The 18,694-nt window shown below is 36.7% G+C and overlaps 1 long non-coding RNA gene and 1 pseudogene across 1 annotated transcript; one reads left to right on the top strand and one right to left on the bottom strand.

The window, feature by feature from the left end:
- Positions 1-2,488: 2,488 nt before the first annotated feature.
- On the top strand, positions 2,489-3,686 carry LOC142637897 (uncharacterized). Its single transcript, XR_012844930.1, has 2 exons — positions 2,489-2,567; positions 2,674-3,686. It is a non-coding gene; the product is annotated as an uncharacterized LOC142637897 (long non-coding RNA).
- A 5,538-nt stretch (positions 3,687-9,224) lies between these two features.
- LOC142639005 (serine/threonine-protein kinase ZRK1-like) lies at positions 9,225-10,282 on the bottom strand (annotated as a pseudogene).
- Positions 10,283-18,694: the final 8,412 nt, after the last annotated feature.

The following is an 18,694-nucleotide window of genomic DNA, read 5'->3' on the forward strand; positions in this document are numbered from 1 at the left end:
CAAGGGTTGATAGATCAATTCTTATCTATGTAATTTTCAATTTTTATATTATAACTAGGAAACAAAGCCATATACTTTATCTTAGATTGTATTTATGACCAAAACCATGTAATTTCTTATGATCAATGTAAATTCATTTTCAAATTAATAAAATGAGGAATTTTTCAATTTTGGTTTTTTTATTTATTCCAATAATTACGTAAGTAGCAACTCCATTTTAAAACCCTTAATCTAAAAGAGAAAATGTAATCAATCGAACCTCTATTTTGAGAGGCATAACACGACTCCACCCATTCACATGGGTTGGCCTAATACCAAAAACGGGCCGAGGGTGCAGTCTCCCACAGAAGGGCCCAAGAGGAATCTCATATATGATAATAGTCAATTTAATTAAAGGCACCAAAAAACTAATGTCCAATGAAGATTATTTTGAAAACCATTATATCAATATACTAAACAAAAATAGATCTTATTATTTGACTTAACAACTCCACCAAATACTTAAAACTAATAAACAACAATAAAATCTTATTCTAGAAAATTCAAAAAATTAAAAATATAATAAACCATCCAACCACATCTTCCATGGTTATAACTCTAAGAGTGCATAGTCTATCCTTTGGATAGAAACTGTTTTCCCAGCAATATCATGGGGAACATGGGCTTTTGCCCTTAATTTTTAAATTATGCAATAATTTATGCCTATTTTGAAACTATATAGTAGCGTGTCTCTCTTTTGGAACTTGATTTTTAGAAAATCGAGTTTTCCTTATAACTCGACTTTACCATTTCCGAGTTATCTTCTACACTTGTCTAGTGTTTTAGCTATAACTTTTTGCTCATAATTCCGATTGATTCAAAATTGATGTCTTTTAAAAGGAAATTTAATTCTCAACAACTTTTCCAAAAATAGAGAAAATCAAATTTCAATATTTGTAGAGTAAAAAATGTGATTCAAGTCGCTTCTAAAAATCGTAACAATTTTTTAGTATTTTCTGAAGGGAAATTAGATTTCAATTAGTACCGATCAGTACTAATAATTTCTCAATTGATATTGATCAGCACTAACAAGAAAACTCGAAATATCGATCAGTAATAATTGGATTGGTAATAAGAAAACTCAAGTTATAAGGGGAATTTAATTTTTAGAAAATCGAGTTCCAAAACAGGAACATATGCCTAAATAGTTTGAAAACATGGACAAGCTGTACATTGTTTAAAAATTAAGGGCAAGAGCCTATTTTTCCACAATATCATAGGCAATATTATAACTCTGTAGAGCTAGTACTCCAATAAGACTCATGTCGTTCATATCACTCGCAAGCACAGCCATGCAAAAATAGTTTGGACTTGTCTTATAAAACAAGCTCTCTATGTCTAACACCAAATCAACTCCATTTTCAAAATGGAAGGTAACTGCTAGAAACCCAGCAAGTACAGTCGTGATAACCCCATTGTAGCAGCAGGAGTTGTGAAGCTCATTCTTGAAGCAAATGCTATCAAGCCCTCTCTCAATTTTCGTTCTTCGGTGTTAAGTGCATTGAATGCATCTTTCACTAGATAGGTAAATGTTGATCCCAAATCAATTACAGTTCCACCAACTCCATCTGGAGTAATTTTGAATATATTAGGCAAAATATCGAGCTTTTTCTCACCCACACTGATGCTTTCCAAGTTTACAAAGTAGAAGCCACCAAAATCATCAAGTGAGGTAGAAGGGCCTTCTATTATTGCCCCATCTCCAAAAATCAACTGGTTATGAATATAGTGAGGATCCCTTATAGCGCAAAAGCAGTAAGAGAATTTAGAACCCAATTGATTTACCAATGATATTTTCTTAGCCCAAACAAAGTTTTAAAACCCGGACCGTTTATAAAACCGTAAAAAAGAGTGGTTCAAAGTTTTTAAGGTTGAACCGAAATTAAATCGGAATCAAACTGTGATGATGTCATAATTAATTAATAATTGTTTAAAATATAAATAAATAAGTTAAATTAGTATAAATTAAAAAATTAACTAAAATCGTTCAATTAAAATAAAGATCCATATTTCAAATATATTTTTCATATCATAATTTTTACAAAAAAAAAAAATCATATCTTAAGCAAATATAGATATAGTATTTATTTATTTATATGTTAATTAGTAAAACTTTGATAATAATAATAATAATAATACAATAATTATTATAATATAAGAACTTGTGGATAGCAATACACAGTACAATAATTTTTATTATCATCAAGTCATATCATGTACCTCCCAAGGCTGAACGTTCAGCTCTTTTCTATTCACAAATTCAAATTTTCAACCTTCCCAATACAATTGCCAGGCTGTACTGCTGTAGTCACGTGTGGAGGCTTTTAGGAAACTTAAATATAAATATAAAACAAAGAGAAACTGCATATAAGTTACGCAGCAGTGTCCTGCCAAAAAAAAAAGAAAGAGAGGAGATTTGTGATTACAGAGGAGTGGAGCCGGACAGCAGAAGAAGAAAAAGAAAAAGAAGAAAGAAGAAGAAGCTACTGCTTCGTGGAGCCACTCTTGCTTCGTCATCTTTTTGACCTGTGAGGGTTGATTTCTTCATTTTTACTTTTTTCCTTCTTCTTCGTTGTCTTCTTCTTCCTCTACTGATTCTTCTTCTCTGTTTTTTTATTTTTATTTTTCTAAAAGGTTTCAGATTTGAAAAAACCCAAAGTATTGTTGAAGTATTATTGGTCGAACCTTTGCCGAAAAGAAGGAACCGTCCGAACCTCCAAAACCGGTCCTGGTTCTCAGAACTGTACGGTCCGACCATGGTTCGTACGGATCTCTGCTTTTTTCGCCTAAGACGGTTCTTGAAGCTAAAAAAAAATCGCAAAATTAGAGGTTGGCAGGTTTTTCGATCGGACCGTACGGTTCGGTCCGGGTTTTAAAACCATGGCCCCAGGTCCAAGCATTCAGCTACACTGGCCACTGAAAACACCAACACTAGTTGCACAACCCAAAAGCAATTCTGGTACCGATGATATTCCTTCATCAGAGGTATCAAATGTGAGCTTATCAGTGCCAAGACTTCTAGATACGGTGGTGCCCTCAACATAGTTTTGTTTGAAGGAGCAACGTGAAGGTTCGTAATTGTCACTAGGAGCTTGTAAGCATTGAGGATTGTTACAAGATACAACACTGTACGTAGAAGACATGGAATGAGTAAAAATTGGAACAGCTTGGGGAAAACAGTGAGTGCAAGGTTGACACTGAGTCCATGATAGACTACTGCCTGTGTCCATGATTAGGAGCTGTGGAGAAGGAGGTTCGTACCAATGGATATATTGGCCATATACCCTTCAGGCTTATCCTATGCAAAAACTCCAGAGCGAGTATCATCTATCGCTAGAGAAAACCCTTGAGTCTTCTTCCATATGTAAGCTAAACATGCATGTGAACTGTCTATGGCATGTCTAGCTCAGTCTGATACAGTGGCCTTAGGGTAAACCGAGTTATGGTGGATGAGTCTGGTGACCCACCGCTTCGGCTTAGGTTTTGTGGTGGTTAAAGATGTAGTAATAGCTAGTGATGAAGCACAGCAAAGTGAAGCAAGAAAGAAGAAAGAGATTGAAAAGAGCAGCCATGGCTACAACGATGTTGCTCTACAAGCTCTCAACTAAGTACTATGATTTATGAATATGTATTCTCCTTTGTGGCTACCTGGGTTTCTTGTATATTGTTCTTATATATAGGCACAAATATTCTAGATTCGTACACGTACTCCCACAACAGTACTCAACTATAATTTAGAGCATTGTCCTTTTTAGTTAAATAAGGTTGAAAGTATTAGCAGGGACATCTGTGTCTTTATCTAGTTTTTTTGCTAATTTTTTTTTAAAGTGTGCTAAAATATATTTTATTTTGATTTTTTTTTTAAATTGAGTTCTAAAAAACTGTATATTTAAAATATTATATAATAAATTTCAACTATGTGAATTCTCCTAAGAATTAATTAATTTTTTTTTAAATTTATTTTTTGGCCTAAGTGTGTGAAAAATGTAACCTACAATAGTAGAAATAACACTCTTATTATTAAGTGAGAATAATGATGTCATATTAAGTTGACATTTCTGTTGTATGAAAGCATCCACATTCATTTTTCTCAATTCTATCTTATTTTACTATCAAAAAATCACTTTATCAATTATACAATACTTTTTTTCAATACACTCAACATCAAAACTTCTATTTTTCTATTCTATTCATTAAAATAATATATTTTCACAATAGAATATATTTTTTCTTTTTTTGTTTTTTCTCAATTTTATCTTCATTCCCGAATCTTCTATTAGTTTATTTCTCACCCACCTACGCCGATCACATATACCAACAAACCCAAAAAAAAAAAAAACCACCCACCTACGCCGATCTCCACTGTTGTCAACACCCACGCCGATCACAACGCCACAGCCACCACAACGCTAATCACATATACCAGCAAACCCAGGAAAAAAAAAAAAAAAAAACCACCCACCTACGCCGATCTCGTCAAAACCCACGCCAATCTCCACCATTCTTGGTCACACCACCCACCTCTGCTGAGCAAAATCCAGCCAAATCAAAATCAAAAATCAAAAATCAAAATCCATCATCAAACCCATCGGAACAAATCCCCCAAACGCCAACCTAAATCCGACCCAAACGTCACCCAAATCCGACCCAAATGCCGGAAACCCATGAACAAACCCACGACCTCCACACCTCTACCACAACAGCTGATCAAGCCTCCACGCTGTTGTCTCCATGCCGTGAAGAAGAGAGACCATGAAGAAGAGAGAGTAGAAAGAAAGACAGAAAGGTAGAAAGAAAGAGAGAAAATAGAGCAGAAATGATCAGAGAGAGAAGATCACAATCGAATAAAAAATAGTTTTTTTTTATACCATTGAGCTACAGTGCGATTCTACATTTAGAATCGCACTGTAGCTCAATTGCATTTTTTTTTTTACAATTCTGGTATTGTACAACTTTCAATGGAGAAGGGTTTTGGGCCTCAATGCTATACTACTTTATAATTTGGCATAGAGAATGGGTTTAGCCCATTCAATGCTGGTGCTCTAAGAAAGATACAATGGTGCATTTGCATTAAGGAGGCACTTATATTTGTGCCAGGAAGAAAATGTGAATCATTAGGCATTCCAATTATACAATTGTGGTATAATGATGCCAAGTTTTTTTTTTTTTAAATTGAGTCCCTTATTCTTGTGAAATTATGAATATTTTTTCCTTGAAAGTCATTCCCAATAGTTAGAGGTTATTGACCTATGTTGCTTCTTGTCATACATGACACATGTATGAGTTGATAAATGGTGGAAAAAAATATAAAGAAGCTTGCAAACAATTATTCAACTAGTATTTTTGGCTAGTAAATAAGACTTGGGAATAAATTATCTGCTAAAGTAATTATCAAGGGCAAAAATGGTTTAACACATATAAGCATTGTTGTTTCCAAGTCGAAAATTGCTTGTAAGTCATGTCTTCTAAAAAATGGCCATACTAACAACAAGATAGTTGTTAGTATGGTCATTTTGCAACCATGGGCGTGAAACGGACGCATGTATTGCAAAATTTTCATATACATCCAATGTAACTCATACGTGAGTCTCACATAATGTGCATGAGATTGACGCAAGAGATATCTTCTTAGGTAACTCATTTTTACTCTTTTTCCTCCTTTTATTTTAGACGAATTGAATCATAAATTCAGGTTTTATTATGCCTAATAAGCTAATCTAACTTATCTTACATTTCTACGTGCACCGTCTTCAGGGTCTGATTGGTTGGGAGTATGGAAAAGTGGGAAGATAGAAAATAGAGGGAGAATGGAAAAGTAGGAGGATAGAAAAGTTTTTAGTTTTCCTTATTTGTGTTTGGTTGAGAGGGTGGAAAAGTAGAGGGATGGAAAACTTTTTGGTTTGGTTGAAAATAAATTTTGTATAAATTTACCATCATGTCCCTCTTAAATAAAACAAAAAATAATACATTATACTTTTTAAAAAAATTGTGTATAGATGCAAGTGGACATTTCAAAAAATAGCATAAGAAATTATCCAAAAGTGTTTTCTTAAAAAAATAATAAAAAAAAAAATTAAGAAAAAAAAGAAGGAAAAGAAAAAGAACCCACCACCTGACAAAACCAAAGAAAGAAAAAAGAAAAAAAAAACAAAAACAAAAACAAAAAGTCACCATTACAAAGAAAAAGTAAAAAAAAAAAGCCAAAAACACTAAAAGAGGTGGGGGCAGTTTTGTTCAAATATTTTTTTTACTTTTCACTTAAATTTTTTCTCTAATTTAGAGATTGTATTTTGAAAAGAGAGAAGAGAAAACTTGTGTGTTTCACCACTTTTCTCTTCCCCTCTCAACTAAGAACTTTTTCCACTTATTTTCTCCCTTATTTTTTCTTGTTTTTATTTTTATTTTTATTTTTTTTCCATCCCCTAAAATCCACCCGAACATAGCCTTAGGCTTTTTAGGGCTCATGTCAGGGGAGGCAGTGCATGGGCATTTTCCCTCGAAAGATGTTATGCAAAGCAGTACACTCTCCAACAGTAAAAGAACATTTTCCTAACTATTGAGAATATATTTTACCAAGAAAACATCCAACAGAAATTCAATTCCAATTTCCAAACCCAAGTACCCAACCCAGAAACCATCCTTCTCACCTTCCCATTTCACACAAGCCCCTTGATTTCCTTGGCTCGATTTACATGGCTCAAATAACCCAAAAGCTGAAACTTTTTTCCAAAATAATCAAATGTAATTTCCTGGGCATAACCAACACAACTTGGTTTGTGCATTCAATTGCAAATTCTGACAATTCCATCGAGTTTCAACTTTCAACAAGACCCAGATGACCAACCGACCATTTTTGTTCAAAACCTCCTAAATTTAAGGGACAAACTGGTGGAGATAATTGAGCAAGCTCTCGATCTCTATGCTAGCTTACGCTGACTGAGGACTTGGTCCTGAAAGTGCTTCAACGACATTGTTCAGATTGGAGATAAGCTTGTGTATTTTTTTCAACTGGGTTTGTAGAAAGGTTGGAGAAGGAAGTGGGCATTCACTTGGGTGTAGTGTTTACAATGAGACTCTTGTCATCCTTCAGAAATCACAACGTTTCGAGGAGCAGCTCCAAGTGCTCGATGAAATGTCAAAGAGAAAGGTACTTGTCAATGAAGGGACGCATGGTGTTTTGCTTAATAGATTTGCGGCTGCTCATAAAGTGGAGTAAACAATTGGTGTATTCAATAGGAGAAAAGAGTTTGGATTGGAGAGTGACTTGGTTGCGTTTCAGAAGTTTTTAATGTCATTAATTATATCGGTATAAGCATGTGGAAGCTGTTGAAACTTTGTTTCACTCGAACTGAAATGAGTTTTGGTAGCAATAGAATATCATTCTCAATGGTTGGTGCATATTGGGGAATGTATGAGGCAAAAAGGTTTTGGAAATTATTTGAAAGTTCAAAAAGTGTGTAAAACACGTTTGAACGTTTAGACCCCCAAATAACAAAATACCAATTCAAGTTTATAGACAAACAGTTTACGTGCGGAAAATGTAAATAAGCTAATACAGAATTGATAACATAATCCAAACCAAATAAAATCACATCCACAACAGAAATTAAATGGCAAAGATTAAGGGAAGAGAGATGCAAATACAAGGACAACACAACGATGTGTTATCGAAGAAGAAACCGAAGCTCTTAGCGTAAAATCTCTCCGTCGCCCTCCAAGCGGTCAATAATCCACTAGAGAATGTAGTTGGGATACATGGACAACAAAAGACCCTCCAAGCCTAATCTACTTAGTGTACCTAAGTCCTCCAAACTCCTACTCTAACGAGGTTGCGCCGAACCTATTTTTTCTTTAGCTTACCGGATTCCGCTACAGCCCATAGCCTTAACCAATATGAAATTGGTCACTTCTTAACTGCTTCCCAAAGCACCAAACAGTCTTCTCACAGATATGGGTATGGTGAGAAAATGTTTTGGTAATGGACCTCTCAAGGATGTAACAATGGAGAGCAAGAGAGTAGAGGAATTTGAAGAGTCTCTATATGAAGATTGTGGATGAATCAATCTTGTTTTTCTCTAGGGTTTTTCTTTCAAAATTCTCTCTAGAAGCTCTCTACATTTCGTGGGTATAAGGGGTATTTATACTGGGGTGAGAAAGGAATGCGAAGAGTCAGATTTTCTCAAACAGGGCTGGCTGGCTGGCGGCTTGACCTCGTGACTTAACTGAGTTGCGAGTTCAAGTCGCAAGCAAACAGAATGGCTAGACTAGACCTTTTGTCTTGTAGTGCTACAGTTGGCGTGACTGTTCACCTTCTCAGCACGCTTCACTCGTGTGCATCATCTAGCGGCTTGCAAGCCGCGAGCCACCCGCGAGATCTAACCGCGAGTCCTTGTTTTGTTACACATTCTTGAACATTTCTTCACACTTTCTCACACACTACCCTTACATGAATTCCACCTAAATACAAGATTTTTGAGTGCTGAATTACGTACAAGCAAATTGGCACGGAATAAAGCGAACACAATGGTTGATAAATTTCAACCTTACATTATTGTATATAAATGTGAGCCAGATATGTTAACGCGGGAGACATTTATAAAAGCCTTGACAAAGAAAGGAAAATTAGGCACAGCAATTAAGTTGTTTCGATGCTATATGACATGAACATTAAGTTAAAGGAGAGCAGGCAAAAAAGAGGAAACAATGTTAAGGAATAAGGATGGATGATTGTTTATGACTAGCATTTGTGGGTCTCATCCTTTCCTCCATATGACAAAAGAGGTAATGCTAACTGTTGTTGAAAATATGACCACAGTATGGAGTTAGTATTGAATATTAGCGCTATATGGAGAAAGTGCCTGATGATTTCCATGTAGAACCGTATACATGTCATTGTCTCATTAAGCTTTTGAAAATGTAAAAGGGTGTATATGGTTGAAATTTAGATCAATATCATGGCATGGATTCAACTTGAATATCTCAGTATCAAGCTTCATTGCATTCGGATCGGGGTATTAATTGTATTGATCTGGACCCTTACCAACAACCTGTTTTCCTTATTGCTTCTCCAAAAATAACATCAAAAGTAATAAGATAAAGTTATATAGATAAAGCTATACAGATAAAGCTATACTGAGCCAAGTATGGCGTGCGATTAACTGAAAAATGATGATTAAAAAACATGATTATAGGACAAGCCTCTCAATCCGCATGAGTTCTTTGGTAACATCCACCATAGTTGGTCTTATCTCCGATTCTCTTTTTCTACATTTGAAGGCAAGGTCTACCACTGCTTGCAATTGTTGCTCTATAGTACTAGCTCTCCCTTCCCCTGCCAAGATTGTAGGATCCACAATGCAACGACCTTGAGCACTATTTTGCATTCATACTACTAATCCAACACGCTCTTTTTTTGGTTTGGAGGAGTCCACACATTCTCCATTATTCAATTGGGTAAAATCATTTGAATTTTGACCAGTTACAAGTTCTAAAAGAAGTGCGCCAAAGCTATAAACATCAACTTTGTTTGTTACCTTACCTGTAGCGAAGTATTCTGGGGACATGTACCCTACATACCAAGACAAGATATCAACTTGAACGTGAGTTTCACCTTCGGGGACTGATATAGAAAGTTCGAAGTTGGATAACTTGGCAACATCATGTTGATCTAAGAAGATATTCCGCATATCTTTATCCCTGTGGATGATGGGTCTAGAGAATGCAGTATGGAGATATGAAATTGCATGAGCAATCTCCCTTGCAATCTTTAACCTGCTTACCCATGTTAATGGTTGATGTTGTTGACTGCCACGGGTGCCCTGAATTCGATTGGCAAGGCTACCATTTGCAGCAAATTAATGTAATAAAATGGGAGGTCGAGTCTCGAGGCAGCACCCTATAAGCTTTAGTACATTGTTGTGAGCGCTCATGTTTGCAGAAATCACTAGATCATTGATGGTGTAGTTGGACAATCCCCGGCCTTCTATAACGTGTACACCGCCTTCAAATTTCCTAATCGAAACAAGTCGGCCGTCGAGTGAACCCTTGTACCATTTCCAGTACAACTCATCTTGGACTATAACAAGACGAGCATCATAGTTGTTGGTTGCCTGCTTGAGCTCTTCATCGGAGAAGCTACGAATGGGAATGGACTTGCCACTACAAATGGCAATCAGCTTTTCCAGTAGCATGCTTCCATTCTCAAAAAAAATGCTCTTGCTTTTTCCTTTCTATCATTACTCATTCTAAATAAATATTCTTTTTCTACCAACTTTGCACAGCTTGACCCTTTTATCCTTATAATTTCTCCTACAACGTCCCCACCAATCTTCCCTTAAAATTTCGTCCATAGGTTTTTATTAATGGCCTTGTTTTGACTTTTGGAGTTTTTAGAAGACCGCCACAGAGGGTCAATGGCCTACGCATTCAACACTTGACATGACGAATGCATGAGATCAACTCCTGTGTGGTGCTCGGCCTTTGTTGACTATCCAACCAATTTCTCAGCAAACGGACTGGGTTTAAGCTCAATTCTTTGATTAAATACAACCCTAAAAAAAAGCCCAAAATTTTGAAAAAAAGGAGAGAACTCTTTTGTCTACAAAAAAAACAAATAAAGCAAAATCTTTTTACACTTAAAAAGTTAACGTTCGCAGGAGAGAATTTTCCAGGGACAATTTTTTCCGACGAAACAAACACGTCAAACGAAAGTTCCAAAGACACTCAATTTACCTTCTAATTCTGCGAGCTTGAGCACGGAGATTCAAATTCCAGCCCGAATTTTCACTCGGAAACCTTTATTTGACGGAAAACTATGCTTCAAGAACAACAAAAGCTATTTGCAAGAATACCAGAGATTCATGCAGGCACAGCAACAGGATAGAGAGGCAGAGGGTCAATAGTGAAGCCTACGAAGGATCAAATACCATGCAATTACTATTTTCAGTTTATTTGTTTGTATCTTTATCCTCTGTTTTCGGCATGCTGAAACAGGGCATATACTCCCTTGTATTTACCTTTCATCTTTTTCATATTAATAAAATTTTCTACCTATTTACCTCAAAAAAGAAAAAAGAAAAAAAAGAAAGACAAAACAAAAGCTTCTAAATCTCCATTTCATCCATGAATTCCATCAATCAGAGCTCAAACGAAGAAAATTATACCAGATCCGCCTTGACGCCGAAGAGAGCGAAGCTCTGTTGAGACTCTTTGAACAACTACGACCGGTGCGGAGCGACTTCTTCTTCAATGTTGCAGAAGAAGAGGTTATGTAAACTTATTTTATTTTATTTTTTAAATATTTTATCTAATAAAATTTCAATCTCTATATCAATAAAAAAAAAATCAGATACAAACTAATCAATAATTTTTTAAAATTTTTTATTAATTAGTTTTTTCTTTTTTAAGATAAAGTTATTAGTTAGTTTTTAAATTAAAATGTTTTGGATTAAAAACAATTAAATAGATTTCAAGTAGAGTATAAATATCCATGGATAATAAGTTTGGGTAAGATTCAGGTATGGATACTAATGAGTATTGATATTCGGGTATTCATGGGCAAACTTTTCGGATAGGGTATGAATATACCTGATTCATACCCTACTCATGAGCATCCCTAGACTGCTTGCCATCTTATAATTGAATGGCTCAAGTTGCACTAATGAACTAGAAAAATTGAACTTAAACTACAGAAGGTATAACACATGAAAACGTCCTAGTGCTTCTGATGAATCAAACCTTACTACTTGTACCATCATAAATATTATAGAAATATAAGAAACCAACTATATATGCTTTGAATTTATTTTATCATTGCACACTTTCAATGTTGCACTAGAATCAAATTACACATCAAACAACTTTATACGTTATGATGGTCATACAGGCATTTAGCACGGTTTAGTAAGTCAGTAGTTAATTCATGTGGTGCATTTGGATAACAAGATTTGAGCTTGTGGAGTTGGATTTGAGTGATTAAATCCAAATACCTTGTTTGGATTGTTTTAAAAGATCTATAATTTGAATTTGACCAAATCTACCAAGGAATCTATATATATATATATATATAATATTTTTTTAAAAAAATTAAAGTTAAAAGATAAGTAAAAAAATAATAATTATGTGGCAGGTGAGGTGGCTTATTGTTACTACACTTCTGCTAAGCCACCTCACCTGCCACATCATTATTTTTTTTATACTTATTTTTTTAACTTTAATTTCTTTTTGAAAATATTAAAAAAAATATATATATAAATAGATTAATTTTACAAATTCATCTTAAGCGTTTTTAACTTTATATATTCATCTATATTAATTTTGATGCTATAAGTAAATGATAAATGAGTGAAAAATCTATATCTATATTATATCTAAAAGATAAAGCGTAACATTTATTATTGTTACGCTACTGTTGAGCCATCTCACTTGCCACATTATTTTTTTTTTCTTACTTATTTTTTAACTTTAATTTTTTTGAAAATATCAAATATATAAATAGATTGATTTCCCAAATTCATCTTAGACATTTTATTTTTAGAAGAATCTTAGGCATTTTTAACTTTACATAGTGATCTACATTAATTTTGATGCTATAAATGAATGATAAATTAGTGAAAAATAAAAATAAAAATATTGTTTCTACATTTTAATCTTTGGCAGTTAAATTTACATATAATTTTTTCTTTACATGTTCATACTTTAAATTAGATTTTTATAACTGAAAAATGAAATCAATCAAGAATAAATGTCTATAAAAAGGTATTCACTAGTCTCGCTTAATTTTTGATGGTGAAAAAAATACAACCTGACAACTGCCCCATAGGAGTGGTCCAAACCAAGCACGTTACAGATCTCCTACTAAAGGTTTGCAACCCCATTATCCTATTATCAACTAATTCATGCGTGTTCCTTGCTGCAAGTTTTTTTTTTCATTTTTTATTTGGAAAACAACAAGATAATTTGAACAATATAATGAAGAAAGTTTATATAGTTGAAGAACAATATTTTATATTACTCTTTATCATCCTATCTCATTAGTGTATTTTTTAAGATTTAAAAAAAAAATCAATTTTGTGCTTAATATTATTTATTTATCTATTCATTATTCACATGTTGGATTAGATTATGAAAGTATTTACACAATACTTCTTTTTTCTAAAATTTTTCTCTACATCTTTCCTCTTTGGTATTGAACTCTTGAATTAGATTATAATCGTCATGTATAAAGCTACAACCATCACTTTTACTTGGATTTAGCCACCTGTTTCTATTGTGTAACTTCAAAGTGCTATCAAAAAAATTCAATTTGATTTTGCATTGGATATTTAGACTTGATCACATCACATTTTATGTTATACATATTCAAGAGAAGGAGTTTGACTTTGATGTGAGTTCTATTTTCCATTTATTTTATTTTGAATTGTAGTTTTTTTGAGTTTCATAAATTTTTGAGATATGTTTTTTGATTTTTCAGAATGTAGGGTAGGAAAATTATGAATGATAAACAAAATGTTGTACATAAATTTTATTAAAAAAATGAATATTTTCACTAACTTACCTTTTGAATTCCTGAAGAAAATTATTTTGTTTTCATTTTAGTAAGACAAAAATTATATGTGTAAGGACCTGATTTAGTGCCTAAGCCTAAAGGGTAAATGATCTAGGCCCAAAGAGCTCAATACAATAAATTTGTAGAGAGTGGGCTGGGAAATTAGGCTCTAATAAATCAGACAACAATGGCAGTTAGCCCAGATGAAAAGAAAAAAAGAATAAAATTGTTATGCTCAAGGTAAATCATCCTCAGCAAAATCCGAGGAGACTGAATCTTCTATATATTTCCTTATTGAAGTTTATTACAAGTCTAGTCCTTACTTCTACAGTGTTTTCTTCTACCTTTTTCTCCCCCCTTCCTTTGGAGGATCCCATACATTATATATCTCCCCTTAAATGATCTCAACTCTCCATGTGTTGATTATCAAGGCCACTACTTGAGTGCTTGTCCCATCAAACGCCTTCTCAAACCCCTTATGAGCTGCGGCAACCAAGACAATACTGTTTAGGGGTCTTCTCCATATAAATGCAGCTAGGAGGTTTGGTGGGATGCATTAAATGTAGTGTCAGCCACCAACCCTTCAGTCATGTCAGTTCTAGCCCTTTCCCCCAAGCTCTTTCTCTATAGTACGACCTCCTCTGATGACGTGCTATTGATGTGACGTTACTGTCCGAGGGCATGGCCTTCTCGGTAAAATAACGGTCTTTCTTGGCCATGGGTATGACATGTGGCGCAATGACCTTACTGGAATTCCTGTACCCCATAACAACCCCTCAAAACTCCAATTGATTTCCTCCCATCCGAGGAGAGAAATGGGGTTTTGACTTCAGGTAATTAATTTAAGACACTTCTCTGACTCCGATATGTGAGAATGTCACTTCACATGTCCTGTAACTGTCCTTGATGCTTTGGAGTTTGCAACATCTCATTAAATACTCCAGGCGGCACTTTGTTCCCCACATCCTGTGGTGAGATAGAGATCCTACGGTTGTCATTTCCCCTTGAATTTTGGGTGGGATAACTCCCACCCACATCCGCCTCCTATATAAGGCTCTTGGAAAGTTCATTTTTCCTACTTTACAAATCTTTGAACTCCCCAGACTTCCTATGCTCCCAAGCTTCCAAGATTATCCAAATCTTCTAGTTCTTGAGAAGCTCTTAAGGCGTCCCTTGTTCTTATTTTCGTAAGTTTTTCGTTTTAGGCTATTTTCTCCTCGGCTAGTCTTCTCGGCCTTCTGCTTTCTACTTCTTCACAAATATTTCCTTCGCCTCTCTTTATTTTGCTTTAATGGTTAGATTTGCCCACCTAGTAGATTCTCTTGCTGGCATGGAGGGATTTAGGGCTAAATACCACATTCCCTGGGAGTTTCCCTACAATACTGTGCTCCAGGGCAATGGCTTACCCATAGGAATGAGGGGGAGGTCGTCATCCCCATGATTACCTTCATAGAAGGCAGAATGACACTCCCCATTGGTAGCATCACTTGGGACTACTTACTCGCCCATATGTTGTGCCCCCACCAATGCATGCCTAACCTATTTAGGGTCCTGGGTAGTGTTAATGCTCTCAATGAGCACATGAGTTTGAATCTTACCTGACATGATGTTGTTTGGATGTACGAGTGTCATTCGCTTGCTGACTAGGGGTATTACCTTAAGTCTAGGTCCTTAGTTGTTAGGCTTGTCTCGTGTCTTCCCAAGTCCAACAAGGACATAAATGACGACTACTTAATCAACTCTAGGGAATGGCATGACGGTCTTCACTGCCCAACCTGGGAGGGAGAGCTAGGAGGGGTGCCCTAGGTTTAGGTCCTTTGAAACGGGACTTAGTTTTGTGGTTCTTTTAGGTTTAGGTCATTCTAACCGTGATTTTACTTCTCGGCTGTTTTTGTAGATAAAAGGTACATAGCTCCCAACATCAACTTTTTCATCGTCGAGGACCTTAATATGGTGCTAAGAGCCGAGGTGTTTGTGAGTGAAGACAGGCAACTAAGAGCTATCCACCTCATCCTTGACTTCGAGCCCTTACCTGACAATTTTTAGGAGGTAGGCAACGCGATCAGAGAAGGTGATCCTCAACTAGCCCCTATAGATGTCTTGGTGCCTGGTTTTCTAGCCCAAGAAGACATCATGCAAGTTGACCGGCCTTCCCAACTTGCTCCTCCTAAAACAATGACTCCGAGAGAAGAAACTGCTTCCTCGCACCTGTCACTCGAGGAAGAAATTGACCAATTCCAACTCGTGGAAGGGAGGGAAGAGTAGGGAGATCCTGTAATTCACATCACGGACGTGGAGGATGAGTTTGACAGAACTTCAGGTGTTCGCACCCCCGGCCTCATAGTTGCCCGTATAGACAACAGCTCAGAGGAAGAAGAAAAGGAGATGGCTCTGAACAGGAAAAGGGGCTCGAGAGATCTCCTTGCGGATAGGACCAAGGGAACCACATCCAAAGACGCTTCGGTGTCCCAGCCCCTTCCTCCTCCTCCTATAGGTAGCCTGCTCCCCATACCTAAGTTGAAGAAGAAAAGGAAAGAGAAGGATGGAGCCGAGGAGGGGGAAGTGGTCCACCAAATAGCAAAGAATAACCAAGGGCAAGGTGTGGCCTCCTCAGTTAAAAGTAGGGAGGACTAGGACGTGGTTGAGGTGCTCTACCAAAACCCCGCCTAGGACCCTCGGCTGGAGCTGGATAGGGCAGCCATTCCCCGAAACTCTACCATTAGGGAGCTCTAGAAAGGGCATGCTCACTACCTGGCCGATGCCCTAGAGTAGCCCCTTCTTTTGCCTAAAGATATGGCTACGGTGAAAAAAATGAGGTAGCCAGACCTCTTTCTTTCCCTGAAAAGGGATCTAGCCCTGGTAAGTTCTCTAGACTGCCTTACTGACATCATGTTGGGTTATCTCTCTCTTTTTTATTTTATTTTATTTTATTTTATTTTATTTTTTTTTATTTTAATAGCGTGCTTGTTTGTTGCTTTTGTGCAGGCCATCCAAGAGGTGTTTACTATCGAGCAATGGGTGAAAGACGCCTGGAATGAGGCTAGGGTCGAGGCCAATCTTCGCGTCGATGCTAACAAGGCCTTGGGGGGCGTTGAGCAAAAGAACCAAGAGCTCACCATAAAGCTGACAGCTGAGGAAAGGGCGCAAAGGAGTGCTGAGGCTAGCTTAAAGAATGCCTAAGACTAGGCTGAGAAGTAATGCAAAAAGCTCTATGACACTAAGATAGAGTTGGTCACAGCAAAATAGCAGGTCCTGGAGCTGAAGGTGGAGTTAGGCAAGGCCAAGAAAGCCACTTGAATGATCAAAGAAGCCGTAGAGGCCTCGATGCAAGCATCCTATAACCTTGGGGTGGAAGAAACCGAGGTCCGCTTGGTGGAGGAGCTGGCTGAGGTCTGCAGGGACTACTGCAAGATGGTGTGGACAGAAGCCCTTAATATGGCAGGAGTCCTTGCTACATTGGAGTGGAGGAAGGCTGAGAACATCTACTACCCTCCAGATATTCATGAAGTTCCAACTGCACTCCCGCCTCCCGCTGTCCTTGCACCTACCTCCTGTGAGCAACCCCCTGTCACCTAGGCCTCTCTTCCTTCTCCTGAGGTCTCCAAATGGCCTGGACAAGCTGGTGACCAAGGCCAAGAGGTTCAAGTGGCCAAGAGTAAGGGGGTTGGCCAGGGTGGTCCTCGACCAAAGGAGAAGGGTAAGGGCAAAGGCAAGGAGTTTGAGCCCCTGTCAGAGGCCAAGGATCCAGAAGCTGCCCTCAAGCTCAACGATGTCTCTCTTGAGACCAAAGAAGGCAAAGGAGGTTGAGGCCAAATCCAAGGGGGCTGATCCCAAGGCCGTTGACCCACATGTCTCCCAGCTAGGCAGCAAGGAAGACCCTCCTCCCAAGGCCAAGATGTAGCTTAGGATCTCTTTCCTTTCTTCTTTTGTTATTGTAATAACATTATTCTATTTTTTTTTTTAATGTTCCTTCGTCATGACAGTTTGTCATGTTTAATGTATCTCTTTTCTCAATTAATGAAAGGACATAGATTTTGGCCTTTGTGGGATTTTACTTTTCTTGCAATATATATCTCTGGTTGGCTATAGCTATTGTTTTGCCCCATGCTGAGACCTTAAATTGATGATGCTTCTAAGGGTGTACACCCCTACTTTAACAAAAACTAATGGTGATGGTTTGCTGTTAACTCAGATAAAGCAAAACCATGTAAATAATGAGAAACAATGGCTATGTCTTAGTACTAAAAACTATGTAATTAATAGGGAGGCCTAAGTCCTCAAAGGTAAACAAGGCACTTAGAAGGAAAAAAGTACCTTATTTTAAGAGTACCTTAATGTACCTTCGGAATCCTTTAGCCTAGGCCTAAGGTGAGTCCTTGTTTTCACGTGGTGATGCATATGTTGGTCCCATCCCTGGTGGGTTCACCAAGTGTCAATTTCCTCAAGGCATGTGATCCGAGGGGTCACATAAGTAAGGGAGAGTATAAATTTATCCAAAGTATATGGACTGAGGGACCAGACATAAACCAGATTCTGCTTAACATTTAGATAAATAATGAGAAGTATTAATTTACCCAAGGTATGCGGTCCAAAGAGCCAGGCATGACCAAGGTTTTGTTTAATACTTAGAGAAATAATGAGAAGTATTAATTTACCCAAAGTATGCGGTCTGAGGAGCCAGACATGACCAATGTTCAGTTTAATACTTAAAGGAATAATGAGAAGTATTAATTTACCCAAGGTATGTGGTTTGAGAAGCCAGACATAACCAAGGTTCTGTTTAATACTTAGAGAAATAATGAGAAATATTAATTTACCCAAGGTATGTGGTCCGAGGAGCCAGGCATGACCAATTTTCTATTTAATACTTAGAGAAATAATGAGAAGTATTAATTTACTCAAGGTATGTGGTCCGAGGAGTCAGGCATGACCAAAGTTCTGTTTAATACTTAGAGAAATAATGAGAAGTATTAATTTACCCAAGGTATGTAGTCCGAGGAACCAGACATGACCAATATTTTGTTTAATACTTAGAGAAATAATGAGAAATATTAATTTACTCAGGGTATGTGGTCCAAGGAGCCAGACATGACCAATGTTCTGTTTATT

Source organism: Castanea sativa, chromosome 6 (genome assembly GCF_040712315.1).
Source record: "Castanea sativa cultivar Marrone di Chiusa Pesio chromosome 6, ASM4071231v1".
Classification (NCBI taxonomy): Eukaryota; Viridiplantae; Streptophyta; class Magnoliopsida; order Fagales; family Fagaceae; genus Castanea; species Castanea sativa.